Source organism: Haemaphysalis longicornis, unplaced genomic scaffold (genome assembly GCF_048455015.1).
Source record: "Haemaphysalis longicornis isolate Haplotype H1 unplaced genomic scaffold, Haemaphysalis longicornis Haplotype H1 scaffold_5, whole genome shotgun sequence".
Classification (NCBI taxonomy): Eukaryota; Metazoa; Arthropoda; class Arachnida; order Ixodida; family Ixodidae; genus Haemaphysalis; species Haemaphysalis longicornis.
In genome coordinates, this window is record NW_027526385.1 from 158,626,298 (window position 1) to 158,638,231 (window position 11,934).

Consider the following 11,934-nt stretch of genomic DNA (forward strand, 5'->3'; position numbering starts at 1 on the left):
CCCCACAATCAATCAGAAGACGCGTCAAGTGTACGGAAAGAAACGAAGGCGTGCATGGAATGCACAACGAAGAAAAGATGATATCGTGCTGCAAAGATCTACTGAAGCGACCGAGGCAGACCATTCCGACGACGGCGCACTGCCGCGACTACCTGATGTAGCCGAAGCGGTGCCAGCGGTGGTGCTTTCGCCTGGCCCTAGCTGCAGCACCTTCTCGAATAATCGCATCATCGGGTCACCTGGCACTTCAAGCAATTATTCAAGACCGCGTCGACACGATTTTCTTCAGTGCGGAGGAGACAGCCGAGCGCTCTAGAAATGCGGTGGACTTGAAGGAGACGTTGGCATCACAGTGCGCGACGGAACGGAAGTTCAAGCTACTGGACGTTGAACTGGAGGACGACGGCAAAGAAAACAGCACGGAATTCTCAATCATCGACATAGCTGTGATAAACTCGTTGTTTGGGCTTGTCGTGTGCCCCGAGTGCAGCGCAAAAAGCATGACTTTTTCGAGGGGAAAAAAAGACTATGGCCTGTGTTCCAAGCTTATGCTCTCGTGCAGTGACTGCGACTTCCGCGAGGAACGTTTTTCATCCCCAAGAGTAGCAGCCGGTGACACTGGGGCCAAGATAAGGCCTTTTGAAGTCAACTTTCGTGCCTTAAAGGCGATCAACAGCATCGGTAAGGGGGCAACAGCTCTATCGGACTTTTTTGCTGTAATGAATGTTTCTCATCGAGGCCTTCACCATAAAACCTACCAAGGCCACATGAAAACAATGCAGAAAGCCTGCAGTGCCACTGCCACCGAATGTGAAGGTGCTAGTGTTGCTTGCATCAAGGACTTGTATGAGGAGTTGGGCAACGCACCCGGGAACATCGACGTGATCTATGATGGCACCTGGTTGACCCGCGGGCACACTTCACACATGTGTCGGTTGCATCATCGAAATGTATACAGGTTTAGTAATAGACAATGTTGTCCTGTCGAATTTTTGCCTGGGGTGCACCACGGGTCCTAAAGAAAACGATGAAGGACACGCTGCCTGGCTCGTTGAGCATGCACCTGTGTGCCAAAGAAATGTCGACTGTAAGGCTGGTCAAATGGAAGTGGAAGCAGCCCTTCTACTATTCCAGCGGCACTCGAGAAGCACAAGCTTCGATATACAACAATGCTTTCAGATGGGGACAGCAAAACGTACCCCGCCCTCACAGCAAATGCAGTATACGGCTACATCAAGGTGGCAAAAAAAGACTGCATAAACCATGTGCATAAACGAATGTTTGCCGCCTTGCGTGCCCTCAGCGACAAAAAAAAAGCTCAAGGTGAGCCACTTGGTGGGAAGGGCAGGCTGACTCAGGATAAAATCAAGAAGATTGCCTCCTACTGTGGTTATGCTTAGCGCAGTCATAAACATGATGTACCAGGGATGCAGAAGGCTGTGATGGCCACGCTGAAGCACATGTCATCCACTGACCAGATACAAAGGCATCAACTCTGCCCTGAAGGCCCCGAGTCGTGGTGCAAGTTCAACAGGGCTGTGGCCAACAATGAGGAGCTGCCGCCGCACGACCATAGCTTGCCCGACTTTGTGTCCAAGGCACTGGAGCCCGTGTTTACGCGGCTTAGCGAGACAGCCCTTCTGGTTAGGTGCAGTGACGGCATCACGCAAAACCCCAGTGAAAGCTTGCACTCTGAGATTTGGCAGCAGGTTTCAAAAACGCAGCACACCTCATTGCACAGCATTGAAAGGGCAGTGGCTGAAGCTATCAGCCGCTTCAACCAAGGTATCACGAGGAGCAATGCTGAAATTGCGGAAAAGTTAGGATACAGCCCGGGAGGTCGCTCAGTGCTCCGCAGCCTCGAAAAAGACAACATCAGGCTGGAGAAGTCTAAGAGGAAGCACATGGACAGCCGTTCAACAAAAACACGACTTGCAAGGCGACACAAACAAGCAAGGGACTCGGCCTACAGTCCTGGTCTGCTGTAGGGCAGTTTCAGTAGAGCGCGATGGCAATTTTTTCGCAAAATTTGCATTTTGGACTGGAACATTGTGCGTATATATGCTGTCTATAGAAGAGCCACTTGATTATGCTATTCAAGTGTTTGCTACCATGCTGTTCTAGTGCTATTTTGCTTGGTGTGTACTGAAACAGACGCACAACATTGTAAATACAGTTTCTTGTGCTGGTTCGGTTGCCAGTGAACTATTATTTCGAGAGTGTGCAGTCACACATTTAGTATGGCCATACTCACAAAACACAGAGCTACAAAACAGTGCCATTTGTATTGCTGTAGGTCCATTTCAGCAAAAGCTACGTTCGTTTGAAACTTCACATGCGTTTTTCTCAGTTCGATGTTTTTGCACACCGTACTCAGCCTTACGGGTGTTTTTCCTGTGTTATATTTGAGCCAAAATGACAAAAGTGGTATCATTTTATTCGTATTGAAATGATCTGGGGGGTGATGATATTTTTATTACTCGTGCACCACCATGAAAATTACATTTAGGCATGGCAGTGGCTGCTAATTAGAAAAAAATGTTCATAGTAATTGCATGATTTTTTTCTTACATGTAAAATGCTTCTGAATGAATAAAAATAGCATCACCCCCTACAGTAGATCTTTAGCTACGGTGCCATGCATTTAGTTTTTGGTTTAGCAAGACTAAATTTTCGTAAAGCCCCGTAACGATTATGACAGTAATTTGATTTCAAACCTCAATATTTTCTGAACTGCTACAGCTATCAAAAAACTAATTACAGATCTGAAATCACTGTAAAAAACTGCTCATGAATGCCCATTTTCATCTAGCTGGCACTAAAAATTAAAAAAATTTCCTAAAGACCTACCTCCCCCCTTAAATGGAACTAATGTTTTCGGTCCCTTGAAATTCTGTTCATCGCGAGTCTACTGTACTATAAAAAAAGGGGGTTAGGAAGTAAAACAAATGGGTGCCATCAGATTCTGCCACCTTATGCACGCCCATACCAGACCTTTTTCAAAGGATCACGGTGTTTTCGACCAAGGTATTTATTTAAAGCACTAAGGAGTGCCACAAGCCTTGTCCTATGAGCACAAAGGAGGTTGGAAGAGCTGTCTGCCACCTACCCTGTTCACTCTAAAACCGTTCCGAGCATGCCCACAAGGTTAGCAACACTGAAGTTGGCCAGAAATGTCAGCCAAAATGGGGGAAAACCAACCGGCCGTTGGTTATGTGCTGTAGCTGTTACACCGGCTAAACGTGACACAGGAACTCGTTGACACCAACACGAACGAAGCTCAAGAGGCTGCAAAACTCTACTCAGTAAAACCTGGTTGCAAGAGACACTCAAGGGAGCCAAAAAATGTCTCTTGTAACCAAGGTCTCTTGTATGCAATGTTGCTAATATGGAGAACAAAGGAAAACCAACCAAACCACTTTCATTCAAATGTCTCTTATAACGAGGTTTGACTGTAATGGTGGAAAGCGCGCAACCTCGAGCTTCACAGCCATACTGATCCATGCCAAGGCGGTGTTACTAACGGCACTTTTCTGTCACAAGCCCCACTTTTCTTCGTGACAGTGCCTCTTACACTGACTGCGCAAGATGTGACAGCTGGGGTAGCATCGTGGGCTGCTTTAGAATCCTGATGCAAAATCTGGTCACAAGCGTAGACATATTGAAGCGCTTCCTCGTACATTATGGCACGAGCACAGTAGCCAGGGCCAGGGCAATACCTGGCCAGACGCAAGGAGGGAATTCTGCACCCACTCACCACCTTCAGCTGGTGCAGGCCCGAGTCCCCCAGGCCGAAGGTAGAGACGCATCCATGTCTTGGTGGTGACTGAATGCATGGGCAGCAAATGCAGACACCTGCACACAAACAAAGCAGCAAGTCGGTACGTCCAGGCCCACTTAACATTCAACCTATAAGGCACCAATCTAGAGGCATGTTCTTTGAATGAATATCACATATCCCGTACAACGAGACAACATTTAGAGCACTGGTAAACATTTAGAGGCTAGAAAAAGCATGAGAGGAAATGCTGATGGCACAGCCACAGCACATTCCCCGCTAGGTGACTTGTGATGCCCCGAATCGTAAAGACAGAACTGTGGAGCTTGTACCAGGATCTCTAATGAAGAAAATTAATGCGGGAATTCAACATGCTAAACAAATGCCGCAAACAACTTATACTAGCTTGGCTTCGCACGTGAAGCTACAAGAGACCGCTGCCATAAACAATGTAGTTGACAGTATCCAAGTAATATGAAAAAAAAAAAAAAAAAAGCATAGGGAAGCGGAGGGCTCCGGGTAATTTTTTGACCACCTGTGGATCTTTTACGCGCGGTGAAATCTCGACACGCATGCATTTTTGCTTTTCATCACTATCACAGGGTTCGTACAGGCTTCAAAAGCAAAAATTCAAGGGTTTTCAAGGACTTTCAAGAACCACAAAACACATTTTCAAGGTCCCCGTTAAATGTTTTATCTGGGATTATTTATAACTTTTCCAACACAATGCAAAAGTTTTTTGTTGCACAATATCTAAGCACATTAGTGCACATTTAGATAGGTGCTAACGGGTTCGTAAATGCTCCCCCAGCTTCGTTTTTTTATTTCATGGCTGGTATTTAAAGGTTTTTCTTTTTTCTTTGTGTTTTGCCGAGGCTGTTTGATTTCAAAACTTAGTTAATGCTGCGTGCATCTCCTGCTTTGTCAGCAAGAGTATCAGCTGAAATTAAATCGAGCAAGTGTTGCTTCAAGGCAGGATGAACTATGTACACGTCCACCATTTTCACGTAAAAGCAAACGTCGATGGAGCGTATGAGGAACAGCAAACATGCTATGAGCAACCGTCCATAGACTAGACGGAAGATGCAAGATAGAGAACAGAAGCTGGCTTTCACTGGATTGTATCGTGATATAGATTGGATTGACAAGTGCCTGCTCCTAATGTTGCTTCGTAATAATGAAAATCTACCAAACTTGTAATTTCATGCAATACACTGAAACTTGATTGTTACAATGTTTTTTTTACATTTGTTAACACCTAAAATCCACGACAAACACTTTAAATTCTTGTGAAAAGACAGGGCCATTGATTCTCTCCGGAAAAATCAAGGGTTTTCAAGGACAATTAAAAAATTCCAGGACTTTCCAGGCCTTGAAACTGACACTTCTAAATTCAAGGGTTTTCAAGGTTTTCAAGGACCTGTGCGAACCCTGCTATCAGACAAGCGGCTGTCACAGCAGGGAATCAAACAGATGTCCTTAGGCTCAGCAGCATAACACTTTAGCCACTGAGCCACCGCGGTAGGTTGGCCCGAAACCCACTAAAGCTCACTAAAATTTTTTTTTTTTAGAAGTCAAAAAGTTATAGTTAGACATTTCAGATTTGCATGAGTTTTGCACTTCTAGTATGTGTAACAAAGTGTATATTTTGTTGCGCATAATTCTTGTTTTATTTCTGTGTGGAGCAACACCAACACTTATTTTTCATGTCTGTCACAAAATTTTTCTGTAGTTTATTTTCCTCTTTTTTCGGAATTTTCTAAATCAATATTTTTGTTCGAAGCAATTACCATTGCAAAGGAAATTCACCCTTTTACATTTCAATATCATACACCCTGGGGACATCGAAAATATGCAAATTGTCCGCAAAAGGGCAGATTTCTTTTTTTTTTTTTTTTTTGCAGCATACGTGACCTGTCCATCCTACGAGATCAGCCTTGATTTGAAGGCTGCAACCTGCAAACCAAGCAAATTCAAAATGACATTGCTATTGACCAAGAAATTGTCCACAGTCTCCTGCCTCTCATCACGCCGGCGCCATCACAGTTCCGGCGCTTGGTCGTTGCCAAATGCAATTTTACATCACTTTTCCCGCCGTACGCTACACTCGCGTCGCATGCACAAGCCGTGCCAAATTCGAAGTGCTCACCGTTCCAGGCTGGCACAAAACAGGGAAACTCTGTAAAAAAGAAAAGCTGAAGAAAAGCTTAAGAAAAGCTTAAGAAAACCCTTAAGAAAAGCTGAAAATAAGTCTTCGGCTTTGACGTCGCCATGCTGACAATGGAGCTATAAAAAAAGGCCTACACAACCACGAACTCACCATGTTTGTATACACCTTCGCTGATTTCAGGTGGGTACCTAACACATGACTGCAATTACGATGCAGCGGTGCTGTTTGATGCGCTTTTTATCTCAGTGCGGATTGGGGCACTTTTTGGGGAGGTTTATGACCGTTCCTGTAGAGTCGGGAGGACAGGTAGGAGAGTTGGCAAATATGTTATATGTTGCATACTTTTTGCGACTGGGAAAAAATTATTTGTTAGACTAACCAAAATCACTGCTTCTCCTGTGGGCAGGAAAGTATTAAATGAGAGAGACCTAGTGCTCTTTTAATAGGAACTGGAGAAGTCAGCACAGCCAGTGCAAGGCTTGCTAGGCCAGAAGGGGGGTGCGTGTATAGAGAGATGGGATGGTTACAGGAGATACAAATGACCGCAGCGAGATGGAAACGGGAAATACATTGGAAATGAACACAAAAGGAGACACTGCAAGGAAAGGATGAAACAAGGCACAAAGGAAACGCCAAAGCAAAGAAATGAAGGCGTAACAGCACTACTTAGGAACTGAAGAAGAACTAACTGAGGAAGTTTGCAGAGTACAGAGTACTGTAGAAAACTGGGCAAACAAAGCCGACCATCTGCATTACGAGCGACACATTATTAAACGGTGCTTGTCTAAAAGCACTCAGGTTCATTTTCTGCATGGCGTAAAAAAGGAAGAACCTTCAACATGAAGTGCAGCTGCGCAAAGAAAGAGTGAAGCACACACAAACTCTCTTAAAAGGGGCCATGAAGACAAAACCCGATTTCGGTGCATTATACATCCCGGGCCATCTCAACTAACGCGAAACCTGATGAGGGGCGAAGCATGCAGTTTATAAGTGTATTCTGGGCACCTTGGCGTTTTTGCCCGCAAAGATCAGTTTATAAGTGTATTCTGGGCACCTTGGCGTTTTTGCCCACAAAGATGAAACCTTTGAGGAGTGGAGGTAGACAGCTTAGCTGTAAATGTCTCGTGTCTTTGAAGCACGAAGCTCTCTAGCGTGAGGCATTGAAAAACGAGTGTCCGGGTGTTCTAGTACCGTGGCTACATGAAACGACAACACTGATCGGAGCCGCAGACAGCCCGAGCCCCCAGGGCGCTCCGCCCCTAAAGGCTGGTACCTCTCTTCCACGGCGTATGCACGGTTCATCCCGGGCTACAAGGACAGCCGCACGGTCCATCCCGGTCTGGTCTTTTGTCTGCTGCCACTCCTGCTGTCACGAAAATGGGCTGCGCCTGTGATCACATGACAAGACATACATACCATTTATCCCAACCAATAGAAAGTATAGCTCCAATCAATGGCAAAGAATAAACTGTCTGGAAACATTTACAAAGTGATGTCTCCCTCCTCCGCAACCCCCCCCCCCCCCCCGCATGCAAGAATGCAAGAACAAACAAAAAACTGTCGATACCATACACAAAACAATCCCCATTTATAGCAAGCTGTAAAACTACTTTACGCCTTATCTGCCCACTTCGCAAAAAAAATTCAAAAAAGAAACAGCGATTCTTGTTTTCACTTTCATTTTGGCCTCTACAGAATCCTCTACACGAGACATCGTTTGCACCAGTTCGAGTCTGTGTCCCTCAATATCGAACCAATATTGGCTGAGGACATCCGCTGCCGAAAGCACTTCATTAAGTGCCAGACAGCTTGACATCCTCCGCCTCTTTGGTGCTTTCCACAGCCCCAGTTGTCACGACATCGGCAACGGTGCCTTCGTCGGAGAAGCTCACAGTGATGGCAACGTCATCGTCAACACTTAAGAACATCTCGAAGGACACTCCTTTCGGCACAGCATCGAGAACGTTGGCGAGATCTTCCCACAGTTCGCCGATGCTGCCGTCTTGGTCAGGGCTCGCTGACTGAGCGGGTTCTGTCGCGAGTCCCGTGCGTCGAAAACAGTAACGGAAAGTGTCGGGCGTCACGTGCTCAAAATTTCAATCGCAACCAATCAACATCTCAATCGCCGCTCCAGACCATGCATTTCGGCAGCAATTCTAGGCACACCCGAGTTTGATATATCAGATGTGAACTTCGTTATAAGGAATATGTTTCACACGTCTTTTCACGACTGATTTGCTTTTGTTCGATATAGAACATAATTCACTGTATCCGGGTTCGTTATAACTGGGTTCGACTGTAAAGCAGTGGTTCGTCAAAGTCATGTTATCAAACAGAACTTTATCAAATTCTGTTTTACAGAGTGATGTTTCCTTGAAGTTGTTTTATGAAGTGCTACTCTATTACAGCTGACATCCTTGCTTATTAGTGTCTCCATTCAGTTAATTTTCAAATATCCCAGCCTTTCATTTTGAAACCTTACTCAAAATCAGAATAGCAGTCGACAACAAAGTATTGAAAACAAGCAAGTTGTGTGCCTCTCCTGCATGGAAATCATGCGGCACTTTTTTTTTTTTGGTGCACAGGCACTAAAACCATTTATTTCATCGCAACATTTTTTTCATCCATTGCACCACTGACGAATGTTCCCTATCCAAATATCTTAACAAGTACCGAGATTTATGTTTGTGTTAAGGACTTTATAACAGCCCACTGCCTCTGACAGCCTGACCAATAGCATGCCTGGGGTTTTCCAAACATGCTATCCTCATTCCTCATTGAGCATCGAAAAGAGAGCAACTCGAACAATCATTGTGTAAGACACAGGCTGTTGTTCTTTTGCCTTTTCATGGACGTTTAAAATGCACACAAAAAGGGTGAGGTTGCTGACTGACTCAAAGAAAAATCTCCTCGACCAAAGTTGAGGGCCCAATGAAGCCTTCGGCAGCATGAGGATAGGCTGGTTTGACTGCCAGTTTAGACTGTTAGATCGGGGGACTCTTCTAGCTGACCAACTCTCTTCGAATAGAGGTGAAGGCAAAAAAGTACAGTACAAATCAGGACTCAAGACAGGGTTTTTTTCTGACAATGCTGGTGAAAATATGCGCAGTATGTGAACCACAGATTTATGATTCATATGCTTTGCAATACGTCCAACATGACCACATTGGCAGACACACTGTGCAGCCATTTCGTTAGTACTGAATCGCCCAAATGGTTAAAAAAAAATACCTCAATGCCAAAGGCGTACTGTGGCTTTAGTTTACGGCATTTCACTTGTTGTGCCAGTACTAAATTCCCATGGGTTTATTTTTGATAACCTGTGTGACTAGCGGAAGTGTTTATTGCAGCAGACATTTTTAAACGTCTCTCTCAGTACACGATAAACTTTTAGAACCATGATCACTTCAATTCGGCCAAAATTACCTAAGTATCGCGGTATTTATTGATTTCGGGACATGGCGAAAAATATTGTAAATTAGAAAATTAGCACGAGCTGACCCCAACCACGTTGCCAAAAGCAGGACACCCACTACTACTGCAAACAGCACATAACTTACAAATTCCGGAAAATATAGGCGCACAATTGGGAAGTTTTTTCAAGACGTTGAAAACAGAATACAGGTACGCTGTGGCCAACTAAGCATTTAAAACAGGTTGCAGACAATTCATCGAATGCTGTTACATCGAACGCCGTTCGGTAGAAGGACGTTTCATCAAGGATATTTCATCGAATTTGTTCGTACACAATAAAGCAGATCCTTTAGGGCGCGTGGACAGCAACAAATGAGAGTTAATTTTTTGCGCACTTCTATCTTCATGCTGATCGTTTTGGTATGACCATTTTAATGCGCAAGAAACCGCTGATTTATTTTGTTGAAGCATGGGGCCAAGCACTTTGGCATGTAGCTAAGTTTTCAAGAGTTCACTAGATACTGGCATCTACATAAGTGTCTCAGCCTCAGCAAGCGATGCCAATTCTTCGCCCTCCGTCCGATAAAACTTGCAGTTTGACCTTCTTGCCAAACCATAGAATTCGACTGAACGCCAATAGACTACAATTACTGCGCGTATTGCTAAAATCTTGCTGGCTGGCAGGCATTTGACGAGCTGAAAAAGGAGTTTCCGCCAGCCGTCTCGGAGCTGGTATGCTAGTTCGAAAAAAATTACGTCATGGGAAAGCCACGCCAGCTGCCCGAACTGCCCGGTGGACTGGCGATCCACGAGCCACCTCGCTTTCCACCTGCCTTATGGTTCATTCAGCACTTAGCAGAGCAAAGGTTACCATGAGAAAATATATCTGTAGAAAGTTGGCACTGCAGGTTTTCAAAAGTTGTTGGAATATCCGGCGTTGGGAAGTTCGTCAGCCGCCTGCAACAGGAACAAAAAGCTACGGACGACCAGCTGAAAGCACGTTTGCGTAGAGAGCAGCAGTTAAGCAGAGGAAGGCTGTGCTCAACGTTTATAGATACATCCATAAACGCTGGCTGTGCTAGCCAAGAAGAGGCCCTTGAGCACGTCTCGAACCACCGGCGAAACAAGGCAGTAAAGATTTTTTTAGGGCAAATGTTCATCAATAAAAACAGTTACTGTGTTTTTGTCCATCTTTATGTGATTGTTCATTGCAGTTACATATACAGCTCATATCGTCCTTGCAAAAAAAACTTTTTTTGATTTCTGCCAGTCGGTCGATCAATTCTCGGTGCACCCTGAATATGTATGCCTTCTGGCACTTTGTGCGATCAATTCCTTTGTATAAACACAGTTCCAGAAAACCGAAAGCAAAGAAACAACAACCAACTTCAGTAATCACAACACAAAAGGCAGAATCAGCCGAAGCAACTTCAACTCGTTGCATTTTGCCTATAATCGTCACGGGAAGTGGCAGTGCAAAAACTCGTGCTTGAAAAGTACGAGGTTTTCTTAGGCGACCCTAAATTATAAAGCCTTCATGCTTCATGCATCTCTTTATGACGAGAAAACTTGAACTTTTCTATCAGCAACACTAATCGAGACAGCAGCTCCCGAACAGCATTCGATAAAACAGACAATGTCAGTTCGATGAAACGGCATTCGATGAAACGGACATGCATTCGATAAAACAGCGTTCGCTGAATTTTCACGTACACTTAAAAACAAGTAGGTCAAATGGACTATTCACTCCAAGTAACAACAAATGCCAATGAAGCCACAAAGAAATCGCCAATTTCCGCCAATGGGACTAAGCTAATTCGATAAGAACGCTTTCGATAAAACAGAAAAGCTCTTTTAGCTCACCCTGGGAGCACGTGCAAACGCACGTCCCGCCTTGACGCATCATTGACGCATATCAGTCTTTTATGGCTATCAGAAGATAGGCATAAGAGACTGATTACACATGCCACCCACCACTGTTGCGGCCGCCCTATGACAACAATAACAAAGACTAAGAAAATAAGCGGTCGCTCACCTGTTTCCGCACGTTTAAACCTTCACGAGTTTTTGTTGTTGTTTTCGCAATCAGCTTCTGTGAGCACCGCGGCAGCATCCGTCCCGCGGAAAGTTCATCCGCACGTCCGCACTTACCTTGTCCGCACAGCGTTCGCTCTGTGGCCTTCACGCCCATTGCAGCGCGCCTGCAAAGCTACTTTTAGCTGTCACTCTCGTTCAGTTAGTCCAACGGCATTAGCACTATCAAGATCATTCGTGCTGCGCACTCATTGTGGGCTTTGTTTTGATGCTGCAGAAACATGTGCTCGACGGCGCGAGACTCAGGCGAGAGCCCGGGCAGGGCGTCTACTATTCTACCAACTCAACCCAGGAAAATAGCGCAGCTCACTAGCGATCGCAGCGTCGTTTTGTGTTTGGAATCGGCAGCCGGAAAGCGCGAAATTCAAATTCCGCTTGATTGTTCATTTTCGCTTTTCAGCGTGTCACTCTGCTGGTTTAGCAAACCAAAGTGTGCGAATTCATCTGGTACCGATACCCATCTCACGAGAGAAGGCGT

General features: G+C 45.1%; 1 long non-coding RNA gene across 1 annotated transcript; it reads right to left on the minus strand.

The window, feature by feature from the left end:
* Window positions 1-1,528: 1,528 nt before the first annotated feature.
* Window positions 1,529-11,720, minus strand: LOC144138794 (uncharacterized). The gene is made up of 3 exons (XR_013315973.1): window positions 11,398-11,720; window positions 7,222-7,336; window positions 1,529-3,855 (listed from the first exon to the last, which is right to left on the minus strand). It is a non-coding gene; the product is annotated as an uncharacterized LOC144138794 (long non-coding RNA).
* Between the last annotated feature and the right edge of the window lie 214 nt (window positions 11,721-11,934).